The sequence below is a fragment of the Anolis carolinensis genome, chromosome 2, assembly GCF_035594765.1.
Source record: "Anolis carolinensis isolate JA03-04 chromosome 2, rAnoCar3.1.pri, whole genome shotgun sequence".
NCBI lineage: Eukaryota > Metazoa > Chordata > Lepidosauria > Squamata > Dactyloidae > Anolis > Anolis carolinensis.
Genome location: NC_085842.1, coordinates 59,796,829 through 59,811,627, shown reverse-complemented (window position 1 = coordinate 59,811,627; position 14,799 = coordinate 59,796,829). Strand labels below are relative to the sequence as shown.

Genomic DNA, 14,799 nt, shown 5'->3' with positions numbered 1-14,799 from the left:
TAACACATCACTTCACTAAAGGCTACTTATGCAGACTTCAAGATAATCAAAATAGTGTGGTCAAGAGGAGATTTGGATTTGGTCCCCAGTGGTTTAGGCTGGTTCAGAACTGATTCTAAATGGAAATTTAGTCATTAAATTAAAGGTTTTGAGGTTGGTTTCCTGATGTATGTCCTGCTTTTCTCTACAAAGAATTATTGTAGAGAAAGTAGGAGAGAGTGTGCAAGATAGTAAACAACTAAAAATTGTTTTGTTACATCTGGCTCCTCAGTTAAATTCAGTAAGCATTTTATTTAACTTTATTTAACCCACATCTTGAGACAGCTCATACTTTCATTGAGGCAATATTCACACAACAGACATGGTTATTAACTGCATACATATTAAATATAATTTGGCAGGAGATCTCACTCATCTTACAGCGATATTTCTTTCTATTGAGCTTTGATTAAGATGCAAGTATGTTGGTGTTGTGTTTTCTTTAAAAGTATGCAGTCATATATCCAACTTCTGAAGATGCAGGGAAGTGCCACATGTGTGCTACCAGTGCATTCACTTGCCAATTGTCACAGTATCCTATTATTTACATTACTGTAACAAGCCATTATTTCGAAAGCAATTTGAGATATCTCCAATTTGCAGCTTGCATTCATCGAATGAGTAAAGAGCTTGAGTTGAATACAAGGGGGGATTGACATATCATGCACTCCCTGTAATAGCTGGACACAGTGCCTTACATTCTCCCATGAATATGCAATGCACTGGACAGATCAGTTGATAAACTTGTGATATTTTGCCCACTTTCCAGAAAGTAAGCCTCATGAGATGCAAAGGGATTTAGGAGGCATCTACATTGTAGTACTAATGCAGTATAACACTGTTTTAATTGCCATGACTGATTACTATGGAACCATGGGAGTTGTTGTTTTACAAGGTCTCTAGCCTTCTCTGCCAAAGAGAACTGGTGCTTCTTTAAAGAACAACTCCCAGGATTCCATGGCATTGAGCCATGGAAATTAAAATGGTATCAAATTGCATTTTCTACAGTGTTAATACACCCTTAATTCTGAATACAGTGTTCCCTCACTTATCGCGGGGGTTAGGTTCCAGGACCACTGCAATAAGTGAAAATCTGCAAAGTAGGGACGTTATATATTTATACATTATTTTAGTAGTTATACACTATTTTAAGTCTTTATCAACCAATCGTGTGTTGATAAATCCCCTCCTTCTCCTGTTGCCACTTGGGTTCCTTTTCTCTCTCTTTGGGTTCTCTTTCTTCCCTTCCTTAGGCTGTACATTGTAATTTTTTATGATTTATAATATTCTTTTAGAGTTTATTGAAAAACTGCAAAACAGAGAATCCACGAAAAGTGAACAGTGAAGTAGTGAGGAAACACTGTAAACATGCACAAAATTGTATTGTGTCATTCTATATTTTCTCTGTTAACCAAAAAGAAACCCACCTCTCTGCTTAACAATGATGTTCATATTTATTCATGGTTCAAAGTGTCTAGAAATTTCACTCTTTCAGCGTCATGCTTTAAACAGACATGCTCTTTAAGCAAAATACATAGTGCATGGTATTGTGTATTGTGCCTAGCTTGAAGTTCATCCCTACCTTGGAACTGGGTGGCTGTCAGTGAGAGAGCAGTGGCAGACTTTCATCCTGAACCGATTTATTTACTGCAGTAGACACAAGTCTATGCAATAGGAGCTATTATGAAATGGAAGTTATTACCGTATTCCTTATTACATGTGTTCAGTGGGCAATGAACTCCTTATACAAGTTATATATAACTTGTATATACAGAATGCCAAAGAATCTGAAGGGACCTTGTTAATACAATGATATTGTCCTTGTGTTTCAAGCATTAAAATATAAGTACAAAAAACCTCATCACTATCTTTTCATTGAGTAGCATTCTGGCCTTACAGATAAAGAAGGTTCAGTCCTAAAACCAGATATGCTTCCCTCCCTTAAAATGCATCACTGATATAATGATATTTCCAAGATGAGAAAAGTCAACAAATCCAAAAAAGAATAGAGTAACTTTAAACAAATCTGTTGAGCCAAGTGCTACTGTTTTCTAATATTAAGTTAATATTTAGTCAAGCATATGGCACATGGCATTGCAACTATAAAGTTAAAACAAGATTAATATTAAAAGCAGCTAATTTACCAGTCTAGTTCATTACTTTCATATAGGTGAAATTGCAGGGCTATTCCTTTCTTTTGAAACTACAGTGGGGATCCCAACTTCCATTCCAAGCTTTTTAAAAGCTCTCTGACAGATAGACTGTTATAAAGTAACTACATTTTTAAAAGTATTCCCCCTTCTACACTGCCATATAATGCAGAATATCAAGGAGGATATTCCACATTATCTGCTTTGAAATGGATTATCTGAGTCTACACAGATAAAGCCTCTGACCTCAGTAATGAGATAATTCCTATTTTGTATGTTTTAGTGTGGTTTTTTTAGAGCAGGCACGGGCAAACGTTGGCCCTCCAGGTGTTTTGGACTTTAATTCCCACAATTCCTAACAGCCGGTGGGAGTTGAGCCCATGCTTGTTTTAGCAGAATCTGTAAAAAGAGTTCCCCAATCCCATGAGAACTAAATTAACACAGAAAACTTTGTTCCAAATCTTCTGAAAGTCCAAGTAAACAATATCTATAACGATACATATTTTCTACCTGATTTCAATAGGATTGCCGAATAATTTAAAAAATCTAGATGCAATCATATAAAGATTTTGAACTGAATCCTAGGTTTTGTAGACAGATTTCTAAAAATGATTTCTTCTCGATTTGCTCTTAATGTGTTATGATTGAGCCTCATGGCTCTGTTACTGACAGACGTGGGCGTAAGACTCCTCGAGAGTCAGATACTCTCGAGGAGCGAGAGAGAAAAAGACTGCGAGACATATTTGCAGCACCATCTGACGAGGAGTCTTTCGAAGGGTTTACGGAGAGAATGGAGGAGGGGCTGGTTAGCTCAGAGGAGGATGAGATGGATTGGACTCGGGTAAGGGAGGAAGTGGGTGCCACTGGCCATGATGGGACAGAAGATGAATGGGGACCTTCAGGATTAGACCCATGGTTTAGCTGGAGGGATGGGACGGGATCCACAGCTGGAGATGCTGTTGGGCGTAGTCAGAGGTGTTCCAGCTCTGACGAGGAAAGTGATGAGGAAACGCCCGGGTTAAGGAGGACAGCTGACAGTGATGAAGATTTGTAACTGGCATAAAATGGGGCTTGAGAGCAATTGCAAATTGCGTTGGGCAAGGTAATCTGGGCAAACGCTTGGGATCCGTGTGTGTGTGGGACGCTTCCCTGAAGACTTGTGTGCTTTCCTGTGCTGTGACGTAAGTTGATTGGAATCCAGGGTCAGACGGCGGGAGGGATTGTGTGGGCATTTGTTTGTGCAAACCTGTGCTTACTCTTATTAGCTTGACCCTCCGTCGTCTTCTTGACGGACGCCATCTCCTGCTTTGAGAACTCGGACTGAACTGACCACGGCTTGTCTTCCCCCCTTCTTGGACTTGGAAAAACTACAAACGTCTGCTTCTGGCTTTGATCTACGGAACGGAACTGGTCTACTCAACTGCTACAATCCTTGGCTGATTTACTCGTGTTGGAGATCCTGTCTGCTGTGTGTGTGGGGGAGCGACGCAAGTTACTCTAAGCACAGTGTTGGCAGCAGAGAGGAATCTGCTGCCAATTAGTTGCATTCTTTGTATCTTTTGTTCCTTGGCTTTCGTTTCGTTTATACCCAGGCTGAAGCAAGCAGTTTGTTTTTACCCGGATTAAACTCCGGTTTAATCCGGTTTATCTTTTGAACATTTACTTTTGCCCCTTTTTGCTCCTAAAGGCAAAAACTGCCTGGCCCTTGTGTTTTACGGGCATTTTTGAGTTCTGTAATCTAATAAACTCTGTTACTTTGAATCTTGTGGCGTTCTGTCCTTGACAGATTGCCCAACGCCCATAAAAAGTTTATTGCAGCAATAAACCCGTCAGGAAGACGATGGATGAGTTAAGGGCCAAAGTAGACCAATTGCAAACGGCTTTTACCGTTATCCAAACAGCTCAGGCTGTGAAAGGACATGTTTTGACTCCTGAACGCTTTGACGGAACCAGGTGCAAGTTGCCAACCTTTTTGGCACAAGTGGAGCTTTATTTTTCTCAGCTCAGTGCTCATGCTTTTCCTACAGACACTAGCAAGGTGGCCTTTATTTTGAGTTTGTTGACCGGTCCCGCAGGACAATGGGCCACTAATTTAATTTTGGGAAATGACCCAGTCAAGGACAATTTGAATAATTTCAAAAAGTTGTTAACTGATACTTTTGGGGATCCTCTCCGCACGGAGAACGCTGGGTGGGCTTTGTATCGGTTGAAACAGGGAAAGGGGACTGTTTTGGATTACTTAAATAAGTTTAACCTGTATCGCCACCAGCTGGATTGGGGGGAAAATGCATTCATGCTTTTATTTACTGCCGGGTTAAGTGATATGCTCCAGGATGAATTAGCACGCTTGGAGCCGGCTGAAAGCTGGGACGCCTTAGTAGCTAAGGTGCTGCGTTTAGACGCAAGGTTCGAGGCTCGTAAACACTCAAAAGCAATGTGTGCGCCACCCATGCATGTAACCAGGGCACCTGTGGTGATGGGGGAAGAGCCCATGGAGCTTGGGGTCTTTAAAAAGCTGTCTACAGAGGAAAAGAGCCGTAGGAGGCAGCTGGGCTTGTGTTTGTACTGTGGGAATGCTGGGCATTTTGCCAAAAATTGTAATGTGAAACCTTCCCAGCTTTCGGGAAAAGGCCAGCCCTAGTGCGACGTGAGTCCAACGCACTAGGGCTCCTCAAGCAGTCAACTGAGGGGAGGAAGCATGTTTTCGTACCCATTACATTATCTGTTGGGGGAAGGGAACTTGTTTCTACTTTGGCACTGCTGGACTCAGGGGCTACGGTCTCCTATGTAGATATTGAGTTTGCTAAGAAGCATGGCATTCCTAGAGTGCGCAAGGCATGCGACGTGTGGGTGGAAGGAGCAGATGGGAGACTGCTGGAGACTGGGGTGGTTAACCATGAAACCTCAGCAGTAACGTGGGAGGTGCAGGGAGTAACGGGAACGTTTGTGTGGGATATTACGAGCTTGCCTAGATATGATGTGATCCTGGGGATGGATTGGCTAGCTGTAGTAAACCCACAAGTAGATTGGGCAACACGTAAAGTGATCTTAAAGAGGCAGGATTGTTGCACTCTAAATGTTACTCATTCTGATATGGAGGGAGTGCCTGCTGAGTATGGGGAGTTCTCTGATGTATTTTGTAAAAGAGAAGCGGACAAATTACCACCGCACAGGCCATATGATTGCGCCATCAAGTTGGCAGAAGGTGCGAAACTGCCAGCAGGGAGGCTGTATGCCTTGACTGTACCGGAAAGGCAAGCTTTGCGGGAGTTTCTAGATGAAAATTTAGCCAAGGGGTTTATTCGCCCATCTAGTTCTCCAACTGCGGCACCGGTATTCTTTGTAGCCAAAAAGACTGGGGAACTTAGGTTGGTCTGCGATTATCGGATCCTAAACAAATACACCATTCGGGATAGGTACCCGCTGCCTTTAATCTCGGAACTGTTATCAAGGGTGCAAGGGGCTAAGGTCTTTACCAAGCTTGACCTGCGGGGGGCCTATAACTTAATCCGTATACGGGAAGGGGATGAATGGAAGACGGCATTTAACACGTGTTTCGGATGCCATGAGTTCCGAGTCATGCCTTTTGGGCTTTGTAATGCTCCTGCGGTATTCCAGAGGTTCATGAACGATGTGTTCAGGGACCTAATTGACCAATTTTTAGTGATTTATTTGGATGATATCTTGATTTTTTCTAAGGACGAGAAAGAACATCGTCAACATGTCAAGCAGGTTCTGCACCGACTGCGGGCTAATGGGCTTTTCGCCAAGGCTTCCAAGTGCGTCTTTCATGTGCCTGAAGTGGAGTTCCTAGGTCATGTAGTGTCAGGTAGAGAACTTAAAATGGACCCACATAAGGTTGACGCCGTCAACTCATGGCAGGAGCTGAAGACTAAGAAGGATGTACAAAGGTTCTTGGGTTTCGCTAATTACTACCGGGAGTTTATTCCGAATTTTGCAAAGCTCACGGTACCTTTGACGCAGCTTCTGCGCAAGAAACAGCCATTTGTGTGGGGGCGGGAAGCTCACGAGGCGTTTCTACAACTAAAGTCTAGTTTTCAATCGGACAACATACTAACCCATCCTGATGTTGACAGACCGTTCGTGGTAGAAGCGGACGCTTCTAGCTACGCGTTGGGGGCTGTATTGTCTCAGAAGGATTCCTCAGGGACCTTGCGTCCCTGTGGATTTTACTCGCGGCAACTAACACCCTTCGAGCAGAACTATACCATATGGGAGAAGGAGTTGTTGGCGATTAAGGTGGCGTTTGAGGTGTGGCGGCACTGGCTTGAAGGGGCACGGCACCAGATCGTGGTCAGATCTGATCACAAGAACTTAGAGCACTTGCAAACAGCAAAGAAGTTAAACCAGCGTCAAATCCGCTGGGCTTTGTTTTTCTCCAGGTTTAACTTCAAGGTGCAGTTCGTGGAGGGGAAGGCAAACTTGCGGGCCGATGCTTTATCCCGCAAGCCGGAATTTAAGACCAATGAGCAGGTAGTATGTCAGACCATCTTGCCTACTGCCTCTCTGTGTGTTGTAGATAATGAGCTTGGGTTACATGACCAGATCCTTGAGGCTCAGAAGGATGATGTGTGGACTCAGGAGCAACTGATGCTGCTCTCTGCAGGTAACCGTACCATACTGCCGCATCTCCAGGATCAAGACGGGGTATTGGTGCGTAGGGGGCAGGTTTACGTACCAGTAGGGACCCTCAGGTTGGAGGTGATTAGAGCCCACCATGACGAACCCATGGCTGGGCACTTTGGCAGGTTCAAGACCGTACAGCTTATCACCAGGAGCTACTGGTGGCCAAAGATGCGGCAAGACATTCTGCGCTTTTGTGACAGCTGCGCCGTTTGTCAGCAGAGTAAGACGCCTGTTGGGCGCCCTAGAGGGTTGTTATCGTCTTTACCTGTTCCGGAGAGGCCATGGCAAATCATTTCCATGGATTTTATTTCAGATTTGCCTAAGTCTGGGGGTTATACTTGTATTTGGGTGGTGGTGGATTTATTTAGTAAACTGGCTCATTTTATTCCTTGTTCAACCATTCCGGCGGCCCCTACGTTGGCCTTACTATTTACAAAGCACATCTATCGTTTGCACGGAGCACCCGAGGTGATTATTTCAGATAGGGCTCCGCAATTTGTGTCACGCTTTTGGAAACACTTCCATGAGTGTTTGGGGACTAAGTTAAACGTGTCTTCAGCTTTCCATCCGCAAACGGATGGACAGTCGGAACGGGTTAATGGGCTCTTAGAGCAGTATCTGCGTTGTTTTTGTTTAGATCAACCCACGGCTTGGGTAAAGTGGTTACCGGTGGCGGAATTTGCTTACAACAATGCGGTGCACACGTCTAGTCAGCATACGCCATTTGAGCTAACTTATGGTTTTCACCCACGGGGAGGTGTGGCGCCGTCGACCAATGTGGTCTCTTCGGACCCTGTGTACCGCTCTTCGGAAATGGCTGCATTGCATGATGTTGCCCGTCGCTTACTGTTGGAAGCTAAGGCAACGCAGAAGACTCAGGCTGACCGCCACAGGCAGGCAGGGGAGGAGTTGGAAGAAGGGGATTTGGTGTGGTTATCTTCCAAACATATTAAACAGGCTGGGGGAAAGTTTGCGCCTCGGTATTTGGGTCCCTTTCCTATCGTTAAAAAGATTTCTTCTGTTGCGTTTCGTTTGCGTTTACCGTCTAGTTTAAAGGTCCATCCAGTCTTTCATCGTTCGCTGTTGAAACTTGATACCTCTAGTCGTCGTGGTGCTATAGCGGAGGGTATCACTGCCACTTCTCCGCCATCGGGGGAGGAGGCCTTTGTGAGAGGGGATAGTGTTATGATTGAGCCTCATGGCTCTGTTACTGACAGACGTGGGCGTAAGACTCCTCGAGAGTCAGATACTCTCGAGGAGCGAGAGAGAAAAAGACTGCGAGACATATTTGCAGCACCATCTGACGAGGAGTCTTTCGAAGGGTTTACGGAGAGAATGGAGGAGGGGCTGGTTAGCTCAGAGGAGGATGAGATGGATTGGACTCGGGTAAGGGAGGAAGTGGGTGCCACTGGCCATGATGGGACAGAAGATGAATGGGGACCTTCAGGATTAGACCCATGGTTTAGCTGGAGGGATGGGACGGGATCCACAGCTGGAGATGCTGTTGGGCGTAGTCAGAGGTGTTCCAGCTCTGACGAGGAAAGTGATGAGGAAACGCCCGGGTTAAGGAGGACAGCTGACAGTGATGAAGATTTGTAACTGGCATAAAATGGGGCTTGAGAGCAATTGCAAATTGCGTTGGGCAAGGTAATCTGGGCAAACGCTTGGGATCCGTGTGTGTGTGGGACGCTTCCCTGAAGACTTGTGTGCTTTCCTGTGCTGTGACGTAAGTTGATTGGAATCCAGGGTCAGACGGCGGGAGGGATTGTGTGGGCATTTGTTTGTGCAAACCTGTGCTTACTCTTATTAGCTTGACCCTCCGTCGTCTTCTTGACGGACGCCATCTCCTGCTTTGAGAACTCGGACTGAACTGACCACGGCTTGTCTTCCCCCCTTCTTGGACTTGGAAAAACTACAAACGTCTGCTTCTGGCTTTGATCTACGGAACGGAACTGGTCTACTCAACTGCTACAATCCTTGGCTGATTTACTCGTGTTGGAGATCCTGTCTGCTGTGTGTGTGGGGGAGCGACGCAAGTTACTCTAAGCACAGTGTTGGCAGCAGAGAGGAATCTGCTGCCAATTAGTTGCATTCTTTGTATCTTTTGTTCCTTGGCTTTCGTTTCGTTTATACCCAGGCTGAAGCAAGCAGTTTGTTTTTACCCGGATTAAACTCCGGTTTAATCCGGTTTATCTTTTGAACATTTACTTTTGCCCCTTTTTGCTCCTAAAGGCAAAAACTGCCTGGCCCTTGTGTTTTACGGGCATTTTTGAGTTCTGTAATCTAATAAACTCTGTTACTTTGAATCTTGTGGCGTTCTGTCCTTGACATAATGTCTCACTTACAAAATTGATGGAATCTTAGTTTTAAAAGATAAGAATATGGGGCCATCACAAGGAGGTATTCTGTGTGTGTCAGAGAGAAAGCGAGAATGAAAATGGAATAAATGATTAACAGGCCTTGGAATTCAGTGTTTTGGGCTATAAATATACTAGGCTGTTTAATGGCTCAGTCTTCCACTCTAGTCATGTCTGGAATATGTTACTCTCATCTTGGGAGTCTCGGCCCATAAGGAAAGATGCTTTTACTCAGGCTGATTCAGAAACACCAAATCAGAAAGAACAGAAACTCCCAATGAAAGCTTCTCTGTGTTCCACTGTAGCTATTTTAAATGCTTGTAAACCTTCTGACTGTGGAAGTACAACACATTTAAGTCGACAAGTGCAGGTTTTATCATTGTTGTGATGCTGTTATTCTACTCATCCACTTTGGCACCACAGAATCTATTAGCTGATCTCTCATATGCTCCCAATACTGTTTGTCTTATTGTTCACATACAGATTCAAGTATTGAGAAATATTCCTCTGAGGGTCCTTCTACACTGAGGAGATGAGAGGGGTGAGGAGGAATATCCCTCTGCCAACCCCCACCTCCTCATGCATCATGTTTAGCCTGCAGAAGAGAAGGCTGAGAGGAGACATGATAGCCATGTACAAATATGTGAAGGGAAGTCATAGGGAAGAGGGAGCAAGCTTGTTTTCTGCTGCCCTGCAGACTAGGACACAGAACAATGGCTTCAAACTACAGGAAAGGAGATTCCACCTGAACATCAGGAAGAACTTCCTCACTGTGAGAGCTGTTCGACAGTGGAACTCTCTCCCCGGGGCCGTGGTGGAGGCTCCTTCCTTGGAGGCTTTTAAGCAGAGGCTGGATGGCCATCTGTCGGGGGTGCTTTGAATGCGATTTCCTGCTTCTTAGCAGGGGGTTGGACTAGATGGCCCATGTGGTCTCTTCCAACTCTACTATTCTATGATTCTATGATTCTATGATTTCCTCCACTTAGGAGGACACAAGAAGAGATTTTAATTAATGTGGAGTATAGCAAGGAAACCCAGTTTACTCAGCATTAATTTGCTTTTACCAGAGGCATCGTTTGGATGTCTCCGGTAAAAGCGAGACAGGTCTCGCATTAAAGGCCTATCTAGAAGGGCCCTGATTCTCAGCGGGCAGGAAATCAAACTTCATGAAAGTGCCAGAAGTGTATCTAATAATAATAATAATAATAATAATAATAATAATAATAATAGCTGCATTTTTGTACCCCACCTCCATCTCCCCAAAGGGACTCAGGGCAGCTTACATATGGTACAAAGTGTCTAAAATAACACATAAAATAAGCACTCAGTACAATACAAAATAAAACCACTAGTATATAAAACAACAATATACCTTTTACCTATGAACTCAGAACAGTGCTAATAACCTAATGTTATTAGGTTATCTACAATGTATCTACACTGTAGAATTAATGCAGTTTGGCACTCTTTTAACTTCCATGGGCCAATGCTATGGAATTCTGGGATTTGTAATATTATGATCAGGGCCGGCCCCACTCATGCGGCAGCTGACGCCGCCGCCTCGGGCGCAGGCCCGGGGGGGCGCCGTCAGGCTGGGCGGGAGGCGGGGCACCGCCCTGACGGTGCCCCGCCTCCCGCCCAGTGCGCCCTGGCCCGTCTGGCCTGCTAGAAAAGGCCAGACGGGCGAGCGGGGGTAACGTGGGAGGCGGGGCCAGCTCTGACGCCGCCCCCCCCGCCCAGCGTGCCCTGGCCCCGCCTCCCACGTTGCGTGGGGCAGGGCCAAGGCACGCTGGGCGGGGGGGGGGGGGAGCGGCGTCAGAGCTGGCCCCGCCTCCCACGTTACCCCCGCTCGCCCGTCTGGCCTGCTACACAAGGCCAGACGGGCGAGCGGGGGTAACGTGGGAGGCGGGGCCAGCTCTGACGCCGCCCCCCCCGCCCAGCGTGCCCTGGCCCCGCCTCCCACGTTGCGTGGGAGGCAGGGCCAAGGCACGCTGGGCGGGGGGGGGGGGAGCGGCGTCAGAGCTGGCCCCGCCTCCCACGTTACCCCCGCTCGCCCGTCTGGCCTTTTGTAGCAGGCCAGACTCAGCGGAGGTTCCTCCAGGCCGCAATCGCGGCCTGGAGAAACCTCCGCTGAGTCTGGCCTGCTACACAAGGCCAGACGGGCGAGCGGGGGTAACGTGGGAGGCGGGGCCAGCTCTGACGCCGCCCCCCCGCCCAGCGTGCCCTGGCCCCGCCTCCCACGCTGCGTGGGAGGCGGGGCCAGGGCACGGGGGGCGGGGCCAACGCTGGCCCCGCCCCCTCACTATTCGCCCTGGCCCCGCCTCCCACGCAGCGTGGGAGGCGGGGCCAGGGCACGCTGGGCGGGGCCAGGGCGCCGGTGGCGGGGGCGCTTTTCAGCGCCCCCGCTTTACATCAAAAAATATCTCCGGCCGGCCCTGATTATGATGCACTAGCACTATTTTGGCAGTGAAGGCTTGTAAAACGACAACTCTCAGGACTCCACAGCATTGATACATTTCAGTTAAAGGGGTGTTAAACTGCATTCATTCTATAGTATAGATATATATGTGAGTGTTTTTCATCTTGTCTAGATTATTCATCTTAGCTAGAGACTAACACCTAAGCTTTTCCATACATGAAGAAATTGTCGGCGGGGATGATGGGTAGCAGAGTTGAAATCCAAAAAATTCACCATCCCGGTCTGCCTCCTTCTCTCCAGACTGTCTCCCAGTGTGGAAAACAGCACTGGACAAACTCACTCCAGTAGATGAGGGTTCAGTTGGTAGTCCAATGGCAAACAACTTTACTTTCTGACCGAGCACGGTCGAAAGCCGCTATTAGGGTTTATTCCGCGGCGTTGCGGGCAGCCAGGAAGGTTTTCACGACTGCCCGCATCGCGTCTGCAACAAATAGATCTTCTGAGTTGTTCCGAGTTGTTGGGGAGCTCCTCCACCTTTCTCAGGGTGGGGGGGCACCTGACTCCTCGGCAACTCGGTGTAGCGAGTTCGCTCACCATTTTGCAGACAAAGTCGCTCAGATTCGTTCCGACTTGGACACCAGTCTTGAAGCATTGCCAGGTGAGGTAACCGAGGCATCTGTCTGTTCGATCTTGTGGGATTCGTTTCAGTTTGTGCAACCTGATGATGTGGACAAGATTCTTGGAGCGGTGAGGGCGACTACCTGTGCCCTAGATCCCTGCCCATCTTGGCTTTTAAAACAGGCCAGTGGTGGGTTAGTTGATTGGTTTGTGGCAATAATTAATGCCTCTTTGGGGCAGGGCAAATTTCCATCTAGCCTAAAACAAGCAGTGGTAAGGCCTATTCTGAAGAAGGCCTCATTGGATCCGACCAATCCGTGTAACTACAGGCCAATCTCTAACCTACCATTCTTGGGCAAGGTCTTGGAGCGGGTGGTTGCCTCTCAGCTCCAGGGATTCTTGGAAGATACGGATTTTCTGGACCAATCGCAGTCTGGCTTCAGGCCTGGGTTCAGTACCGAGACGGCTTTGGTCGCCTTGGTGGATGACCTCCGCAGGGAGCTGGACAGGGGGAGTGTGACCCTGCTGGTTCTCTTGGACATCTCAGCAGCTTTCGATACCATCGACCATGGTATCCTTCTGGGGCGGCTCTCTGGGATGGGCCTTGGGGGTACTGCACTCCAGTGGCTCCAGTCCTTTCTGGAGGGTCGTTCCCAGTTGGTGAAGCTGGGGGACACCTGCTCGGACCCCTGGCCATTGACCTGTGGGGTCCCGCAAGGTTCTATTTTGTCCCCCATGCTTTTTAACATCTACATGAAACCGCTGGGAGAGGTCATCCGGAGTTTTGGAGTACGGTGCCATCTCTACGCGGATGACACCCAACTCTACTACTCTTTTCCACCTAAATCCAAGGAAGCCCCTCGGATTCTGGACCAGTGTCTGGCCGCTGTGTTGGCCTGGATGAGGGTGAACAAACTGAGACTTAATCCTGACAAGACAGAGGTCCTCCAGGTCAGTCGTGCGGCCGATCGGGGTATTGGGTGGCAACCTGTGCTTGACGGGGTCGCACTCCCCCTGAAGGTGCAGGTCCGCAGCTTGGGGGTCCTCCTGGATTCGGGGCTGACGCTTGAGGCTCAGGTGTCGGCTGTGGCCAGGAGGGCCTTTGCACAACTAAAACTTGTGCGCCAGCTGCGACCATACCTCGAGAAGTCTGATCTGACCAGGGTGGTCCATGCCTTAGTTACCTCTAGACTGGACTATTGCAATGCGCTCTACGTGGGGCTGCCTTTGAAGATGGCCCGGAAATTACAACTAGTACAGCGATCGGCAGCCAGGCTTCTAACTGGAGTGAATTACAGGGCACGTTCAATGCCTCTGTTTAAGGAGCTCCACTGGCTGCCGTTTACTTTCTGGGCCCAATTCAAGGTGCAGGTTATCACCTACAAAGCCCTAAACGGTTTGGGACCCACCTACCTTAGAGACCGCATCTCCCCCTACGAACCCGCACGTTCTCTTCGCTCGTCGGGGGAGGCCCTCCTCTCGCTCCCACCACCCTCGCAGTCGCGGTTGGTGGGGACAAGAGAGAGGGCCTTCTCTGTCGTGGCCCCCCGGCTTTGGAACTCACTCCCTAGAGAGATCAGGCAGGCCCCCACCCTCCTCTCCTTCCGTAGGAGCTTAAAAACCTGGCTCTTTCAAAAGGCCTTTGATACTTAATCTGGTGTTGGACTGATCGATCTGCCCATTTTATAATAGCCCCATTCTTGAGGTGTTGCCAATGCTATATTGCACTTTGTCCATTTTAACTGTGAAATTACCTTCCCCATTTCGGCCCATTTCGGCACATGTTGCACGTTGCCTGGGTTCTATGAATTAGTCTCCAGTGTTAATATTGTATGTTTTATGTTGATTTTAACGATTGTTTTTACTGTAATTGATGTTTTTATTGGATAACTGTTTTATTGCTGTGTTTTGATATTTGATTGTTTTATCGGGCAAGGCCCCATGTAAGTCGCCCCGAGTCCCTTCGGGGAGATGGGGCGGGGTATAAAAATAAAGTTATTATTATTATTAAAGTTATTATTTACATGTTCGATTTACAGATAGAGCAAATTCAGTCTTTCCTCCTCCATGAGTACTTTCCGAAAGACTCATGCACACACACGCTGCTCATTGCTCATCGCTGTTCTCAACACAGGAAAACTAACCCCCTCGCATTCCACAGGAACCAGATAGTAAGTCCCGGTCAAAACACACTTGCAGACTCTCATTAACTCCATAATTGCTGAATCCAGATTGATTTTAACATTTCACAATACACAATACCCTGACAGAAATCATGAGACAAAAGGGTAGTATATTGTGTTTCAAATGTATGGATTTCTTATATAAACTGTCCCAAGTCCCTTCAGGGAGATGGAGGCGGGGTACAAGAATAAAGTTATTATTAGTATCTGGATGACTTTCAGTTGAGGTTTTCTCTCTTCCTTGCCACAACTTCTGACAGAGGCCCCGTCCCCAACCGCTGTTTAAGCATCCTAGGATGTTTTCTTATCAACATGGAAAGGTTCCTGTGTTGAGCTTGGTCAATTGGAGCCAGCACACTTCTGCACTGTTGGGCAACACTTCCCCT

At 47.4% G+C, this 14,799-nt stretch overlaps 1 protein-coding gene across 2 annotated transcripts in view; it reads left to right on the top strand.

Moving 5' to 3' along the window:
- Window positions 1-14,799, top strand: part of c2h3orf20 (chromosome 2 C3orf20 homolog) — a 76,218-nt gene that overhangs the window by 29,564 nt on the left and 31,855 nt on the right. The window lies entirely within an intron of this gene.